The sequence below is a fragment of the Bolinopsis microptera genome, chromosome 2 (assembly GCF_026151205.1).
Source record: "Bolinopsis microptera isolate Bmic1 chromosome 2, MBARI_Bmic_1.0, whole genome shotgun sequence".
In the NCBI taxonomy this organism is placed as follows: Eukaryota; Metazoa; Ctenophora; class Tentaculata; order Lobata; family Bolinopsidae; genus Bolinopsis; species Bolinopsis microptera.
Window position 1 is genome coordinate 7,817,516 of NC_087073.1, and position 7,700 is coordinate 7,825,215.

Sequence of the window (7,700 nt, forward strand, 5' to 3'; positions counted from 1 at the left end):
TATCACATGGTGACCCCCACTGTCGCTTCACTGTAGAGTTTCAACGATACAGGGGGAGCCGCACACTCGTGCGCGGCGGGTCATACAACGTGTGACAATATTTTTCGACAACTTATATTTTCCTCCAGCGCACACAGTGAGTTTCGCGCACTTTGCAATGAATAGTCATGAATTAGTTATAATTTGACTATTGTTAATGGTCTGGCCCAGCGCGCAACTTCATAGCACTTGCCATATTTCGAGAAAAAAAGTTAACAGGTGATATTCGTAAAATATTTGTTTGTACAAGTCCCTTTCAGCGCGCGCTACTTCGAAGAAATTTAGACGATCAGTAACATCCGTCAAGTAATAATTTTGCCAAAATCGTGTTATACAACGTAATCAATGACAACAGAGTAACAGACATCGACAGTGATGAGTGAGCAATGATAAATGAGACGCCACGCACAAAATGATGCTTCTCGTCTAAGTCGTTCCTTACATAATTTCACATAATTAACCACGTGCTTGCTATGACCAGAGTTGACCATTGTTAATGGTATGGCCCGAGAAGAAAGCGGCGCGCGCTATTTCGAAGAAATTTAGACGAGTAACATCCTTCAACGGGCGCGCTTGTCATGTTTGTTTCACGCGCGCGGCGTCAGTACTGCAAACGCTAGGGCTCTGGATAGAGCAAGGAGGCGGGCGCATGCTACTGCAAGCGCAAGGGTTCTGGATCTAGAGCAATCACATAATCATATAAGTTTTTGCTACGTGACGCGCTTGTTTTCTTTGTGCTTGTCGCAGCGCCTTTAGTGTTTTTACATAAACAATTGACCATTGTTAATGATCTGACCCGGCGCGCGCTACTTCGTAGCTCTTGCCATCGAGAAGAAGAAAGCGGCGCGCGCTACTTCGAAGAAATTTAGACGAGTAACATCCGTCAACATAAACAATAAACATAAAGGATGATGATTAATCACTCTACACTTGACTGTCACGTGACTTTTCAAACCTGTTCTCTAGCTGGCCCTGAACGACTATTCGAAACCCTAACCCTCTAGTCTGATCCCAACCGTAACCCTAACTCAATTCTTAACAAAGGCATGTATGCTGAAACCCTATCCCCGAGTAATTAGACTAATTTCCTTATACGGTCAAATCACGTGATCGAGACAGTTTTCGCCATGAATATCTCTGATCTCGTCAGGGGAGCATTTCAACCTTATGTCATGGGAGTGATTTGGGATCAGCGTCCGAAAATACATTGATCGAAGTTGATTTCAACTGGAGGGGGCCATTTTAGAACAATATCGAAGATCGACTGTAAAGTGATTTAGCACGCTCGAAACATAAACAATAAACTCCGAATATAGATTCGGCAGAATAACAGGCTGAGCGCGCGACCGCCTGGCCCAGTAATGCAATGAACTTTGCTCTATCCAGAGCCCTTGCGCTTGCAGTAGCGCGCGCCCGCCTTACGGTTTGACTTGTGAAACAAGCGCGCCCGCAGTGGCGCGAAAGCACATGGTTAGTTGAACAATGAACTCGTCGACATTCGGAAGCAGTCTTATAAATAATATTTTATGCATTTGTATTACTGGGCGGTTTTTAGCCTGTCATTCCGGCGAATCTTTAGCTATTCGGGTTACTCTAACCAGACCCTCTCGCTTGCAGTACGCGTATACACATGGCTATGTGAACTATTCGGGCTAAGTGAATTACGACCATCTTAGAGATTTTTCTAAAAGGGCCCCCGATAGTTCAAACCAACTTGGATCGATGTATTTTTTCACGTTGATTCTGAATCAATCCCATGACATAAAGTTAAAATGCTCTCCTAGCGAGATATTGGTGAAAAACTGTTTCGATCACATGTTATGACCATACAAGGAAGTTGATTTAATTTTAATCTTTAGGGTTAGGGTTTTTTTAGTTGTTGGCTTAAATTAGTTATGAACATATTTATACTTATAGCCTGGTATAATAGTTGTTACCTGGGGACCTCAGGCTATCATGTTCATTAACATATTATATAGAGATTTGGCGGAATGACAGGCTGAGCGCGGCCCAGTAAAATAATTGTAGCGCGATACACTATTGCCACTGGGCCGTGCCGCAAATCCAATAATGCTTTTAGTTCTCGCAACCGGCACAGATCGCGTCGGCGAGATGCGAAGGATTGACATTGTGAATCAACTCTAACCAGAGCCCTCTCGCTTGCAGTAGCGCGCAACTGCCGAATATACGGCACAGGAAACAAGCGCGTCACGCAGTACGCGTTGACACATGGCTTTATGCAGTATAATAGCCTAATAGGGTTAGGGTTAGGATTAGGTTTAGGAAATCAGAGTAATGGTTACCTGGCGACCCCAGCACCCAAGCTAAAGATTCGCGTTCGAATAGAGATTTGCTGGGCCGCGCTTAGCCTGTCATTCCGCCTAATCTCTATGTTTATAAACATGATAGCTTGAGGTCCCCAGGTAAATAGAGATTCGCGTTCGGCGGAATGACAGGCTGAGCGCTATCATGTTCATAAATATAGAATAGAGATTAGGTGGAATGACAGGCTGAGCGCGGCCCAGTAACCCAGTCACCAGTAAATAAAAATAATGGGTGTTATTTGAAGTGTAATATAGATCGACATATATAAACCTACTATATAATACAAACCCGCAAGTTATGTAACTGGTGACCACTGACCAATAAGTTATTGACGGCCGGTGTCAACCCATCGAGATCGTTGATCTGCGAAGCAAAAATGCTAGTTTGCGCGGCGCGTCGAAGCGGCGAAGTCCTCCAAACCAATAACTATCAAATGAAGTTTTCTCGAGCGTGCTAAATCACTTCATATACTGATACAGTCGTGAGTCGATCTTCGAGATTTTTCTAAAAGGACCCCCGACAGTTGAGACCAACTTTAATCGATGCATTTTCGGACGCTGATCACCCCCATGACATTGGACATAGGGTTAAGATGCTCCTCTGCCGAGATATTGACGAAAACTGCCTCGATCACGTGATATGACCGTATAAGGAAGTTAGTCTAATTACTCATTAGGGTTATATTAGGGTTTCAGCAGAGGGGTCGTTCACATATTACGTAATCAATATTTGGCAATTTTTACCCCCCCTCCGTAATCAACCGTAATCAAGACCGAACCCCCCCCTTCCCCCATATATTACGTAATCAAAGTTTGACACCCCCGCCCCCCGTAATCAAGACCAACCCCCTTCTATATTACGTAATCAAGATTAGACAACCCCCCACCACATTGCCCATTTTTGAGTTAAATTTTGATGTAGAGACACAAGAAATACACATTATTCATTGTTGTCTGAGACTTTGAAAACCCCCCCTCGGCTGATTACGTAATATGTGACCGACCCCATACGCTTTTGTTAAGGATTGGATGAGGGTTAGGGTTGGGATCAGATTAGAGGGTTAGGGTTTCGAATAGTCGTTCAGGGCCAGCTAGAAAACGGGTTGAAAAAGTCACGTGACAGTCGAGTGTAGAGTGTAGAGTGATAAATCATCATCCAAGTTTTCTCATGTAATTGATCAATGATCATATTCATACTATACGCAGTGCAAGCTATACTTACGTTACAAAGAACAAGAAATGATCAAGTACTGCAGGCCTAAAAAGTAATTAGTCTAGGATCGATCTCAATTGTGTTGAACATTAAAACTAAATGTGTATACAGTATACACATTACACCCTCAACACTGCATGAACTATAAAAACATGACATTACACATTTCCATTCGATATTTTTTTGTTCGCGAACGCTTTTGGCTCTCAGTTATACTTATTGGAATACGACATAAAACTTATATTATTGTAAATTCAAAATTAATGCCAATGATATCATATCCAATATGACCATGGTCGACTTTGTCCAAATTTTAGGTTGACTATTTATTGTTTATGTTCCATATTGCTGAAGTAGGCCAGAGTTCTAGTTTTTTTAACACATTTACGTAGTCTCAATTTCCTTGCTTTGATCCTCTAACTTTAAGTGATGATGAAGACAGCAGTGGTTCTATCCATTCTTTCAGTAGTCGTGATCTCCACCACAGAAAACAAAGAGGGTGTGTCTTGCTATGATGGGTGTGTGGTGGTAAAAGATATTTTTTACAGCGGGATGTCATCTGATATGACTATGGATCTTGTACCAGATGAGGACAGTGAGTAACTTTAACAATGAATAGTATTAATATTCAAACAGGTTGGAAGATACAAACTATTTTTATTAATTGCTCCGCTTGCAGTTCTATTGTCTATGAAGTATGAGAGATAACAGTCACTTGATAATTAATAATGATATATCTACTATTATCAAAATTGCAAACAAAATTTCCAAGCTAAATGCAGCTCGAACTTCGTTGATTTTATTGCATATTGACTAAATGCTAAATTAATTTCACTTTCAGAAGAGTGTAGCAAGAACAGCACCATTTTAAAATGCGCCAATGATGAGGTTTGCAACGTGTTGTCCGTTAATATAACAGCCTTTTTTGAGGGTTACGTCACCATACCAGGTGCCATTTCATTGAGGAGGGACGCTTGTAGACCTGCTGGGAACGTTCTCGGCAATGAAGAATGTAAACAGATCGAAGCAGAGGTTGTGAGCAAGATGACACCGATGTTCACAGCTGTTGGTTTAAATATCATCATGGACCCAGAATCAAGCTGTGATGAGAACAAGACAAGGGACTGCACTGAGGGTTGTATCTCCTCGGCAGGACCGATATCAATCAGTGCTGTATTCTTAATCATGACCAGTCTACTAGTGTTCGCTTAGCGGAACAGTGGGACGTTATTCAGGTATTGACAATTTACGTAACTTGCTTATAAGTGAAGACATTGATGATTGAGAACTAGATAAAGTAGCCACAAATTGTGTTTGACAATTGATTTCGTTGATAATAAAACTTCCGCAGTTTTTTATTTATGTAATATTATGATATGTACGAATGTAAACTATTCTTGAATTCTTGTATTTCCTGGCACCTGTTATGTTAAATTGTACCAGATTCTACTTGACTATTTGATAACGGTTTATACCAACCAATTTTTAATTTCTGCCATATTATCATTTAAAGTTCACTATACTGAACTAAATAATTTGTTGTCAAAGTGACAGTGACGGATGTTTGATATTATACCGATAATCCCAATATTTGAATAATATGAGAAGATAAGAATGATCTCTAAATCCCTAAACCTAGAATTAACACCTCGTCTGGCCCACTGTAAAGTTTGAAATGTTAGCAGATGGACTGATGACAGTTGAACATGACCGTGGAAAACCAATTAGTGACCGTAGTGACGTCAGGTGCATTGACACTTGATCAAACGACAACAAGCTTTTAATTTGGTGATAAGTCAATGTAATCACAACAAGAATTAACAAACCAATTATGACGGTTTAGGCTTGACAATAACCTTGGGAGAATATTCATATTCTGTTTGTGATTAACAATGATTTATATATCGATCAGTTGTGGACAACTACAAGATTCTCTCAAATTTGTTCAATTCTGTAGAAGTTATGATCTGGAATGTTGTTCATCAACTGGCCACTTGCGCTTCTAAAATGTGAAATTGTAGTCTGATGAATCGAATGCGTAATGTACAATTTAGACGAGTGAATTATACACGTCTCGTCTTTCTCCGCTATATCACTCACCACTTTTAATCAAACAACAGCCCGGAATAACGGAACGCCCTGTGCATTAATTAATTTAAGCAGCTTGCACGTGCAGAATTAGCAATCAGTCGCCCTGAGTAACACTAACAGCTCTCAGTAGCAAAGCTTCACTTCACTCCGCAGAAACTCGAAATAACCATGAACCTGCAACTTCGGGAAGTTGCAGACTTATAGACAGGCGATACGACCTATGTAGAACTTTTAACAGATATGGCAAATGGAAGTGGAGCCAATGATACGCTATACTCATGTACCGATATCCAGTACACCATTACTTAACACCATGATCCGAGACTACATATATATATATATATATATCTGTTCAGTTACTACTAAATTATGTTTCACGAGTAATTTTATAGCATTACAATCTTTGATGCGTTCCACGATTTAGTTTTAATAAACGAAGCTTTTGAGAAACGTTCCTTACACGATATTTAACTTTACTTTGCCTCCGTCGCCCCACCCGATGACAATTTACTAACCACGAACCTACGTTATAATTACCAGTAGGTGTGTTTAATGTTCATCAGTCGCAATGCACCGGTCGACTCGATTAATAAGGTATAAATGAACCACAAATGGAGAATGTATTCTGTTTTCGCCCCTCATGTAATGCCTAGTAAGCTGTTTATTGATTAACACATAACTTTATTTCACCAGATGAATAAATCAGCACTACCGGAAAAACTCTTGGCATGTCTCGCCAAAACTTCGACGCTGTCGGACGAGGCCCCCAATATGGCACCTTGGTTGATTCTCATCGCCTCAGGACACGGAATACTCGGAATTCAGAGCCTTATCTGTAACGGCGTGGTGTTCTCCTACTACGTTTCAAAGTACCGAGAGCTGGTCCCCTTTATGTACCTCAGCTTGGCGAGTTGTGACGTCATTACAGGTCTGACTGCTCTGATAAACGCCCTGATCCTCGCCTTGATTGTGCTACTAAAGGATAGACTATCTGAAGAAACAGTAGAGTGGGTGCTAACTGTCATGATAACTATATACTGTGGTATGATCATGTTTACAGCCAGGGTATCAGTTGCATATAACGTGATCGTGGCCGTGGTACGCACCAAGAGTCTCACCCGACCTTTCTCCAGACAGCGTCTCCTTTACGTGGTGATCTCGGTTGTTCTCATCCCACTGTCCCTTTCTCCGCTAGTAGGGTTCCAGATAAAGTTTTTCCTGGACAATAACATGATAGACTATATGTTGTTTACCCCCTATTTGGGAGCCAAGTGGCTGGGATGGATTGGACTACAACTCAACATTCTCCTTCCGTTTCTCCTACCTTCTATAGTAGCTGTGATATGTATGGCTATCCAGAGCTACACACTCATCAAAACAAGAGGTCTACAAGTACACCGGACAAACCGGCAGAGAGACGTAACTAAAACTATAGTCCTACTTACCCTTCTGTTCTTTGTCTGCAACACTGCCTTCGCTATATCTTTCTACGTGGACATGTTTACCTACTTTGTAACCTGTCTGCCTCCTTATCAGAGGTTTCTAGTGGGATGTGTCGTTACAGGGTCTCTGAGCATGATTAACGCTGCCTTCAATCCAATCATCATGATCAGCCGAGGCGCCAAACTCCGAGCATACGCTTTCGGGAGACTTGGAAGGGAGTACCATAGTCTCCAGAGGATGGTTAGACTCAACTCAGACTCAACAAGGTCTAAAGTTTCAGGCCAGTCCAGCTCGTACCAATGAATCAGGATTGAAAAGTGTACAAGACATTGAGCAGCAGTCTTGTATGACAGACAATGAATCATGAGACGATGTATAAAACACAAATCGTGGTCAGATATCACGATTCACCCAGAGTAATTCATTGACCCTCTTGGTAATTTAACTGTTATGCACTATTCTTTATGTTATTACAGAACTGATGAAGTGTTTTTAGAAACTAATTTGTTTCTCGTTTGTCCAGCCTAATTTCTTGAAAATTTCCAATAATTCTCCAGTTACCAGTATAGTATCGACCACTCGTCAAATAA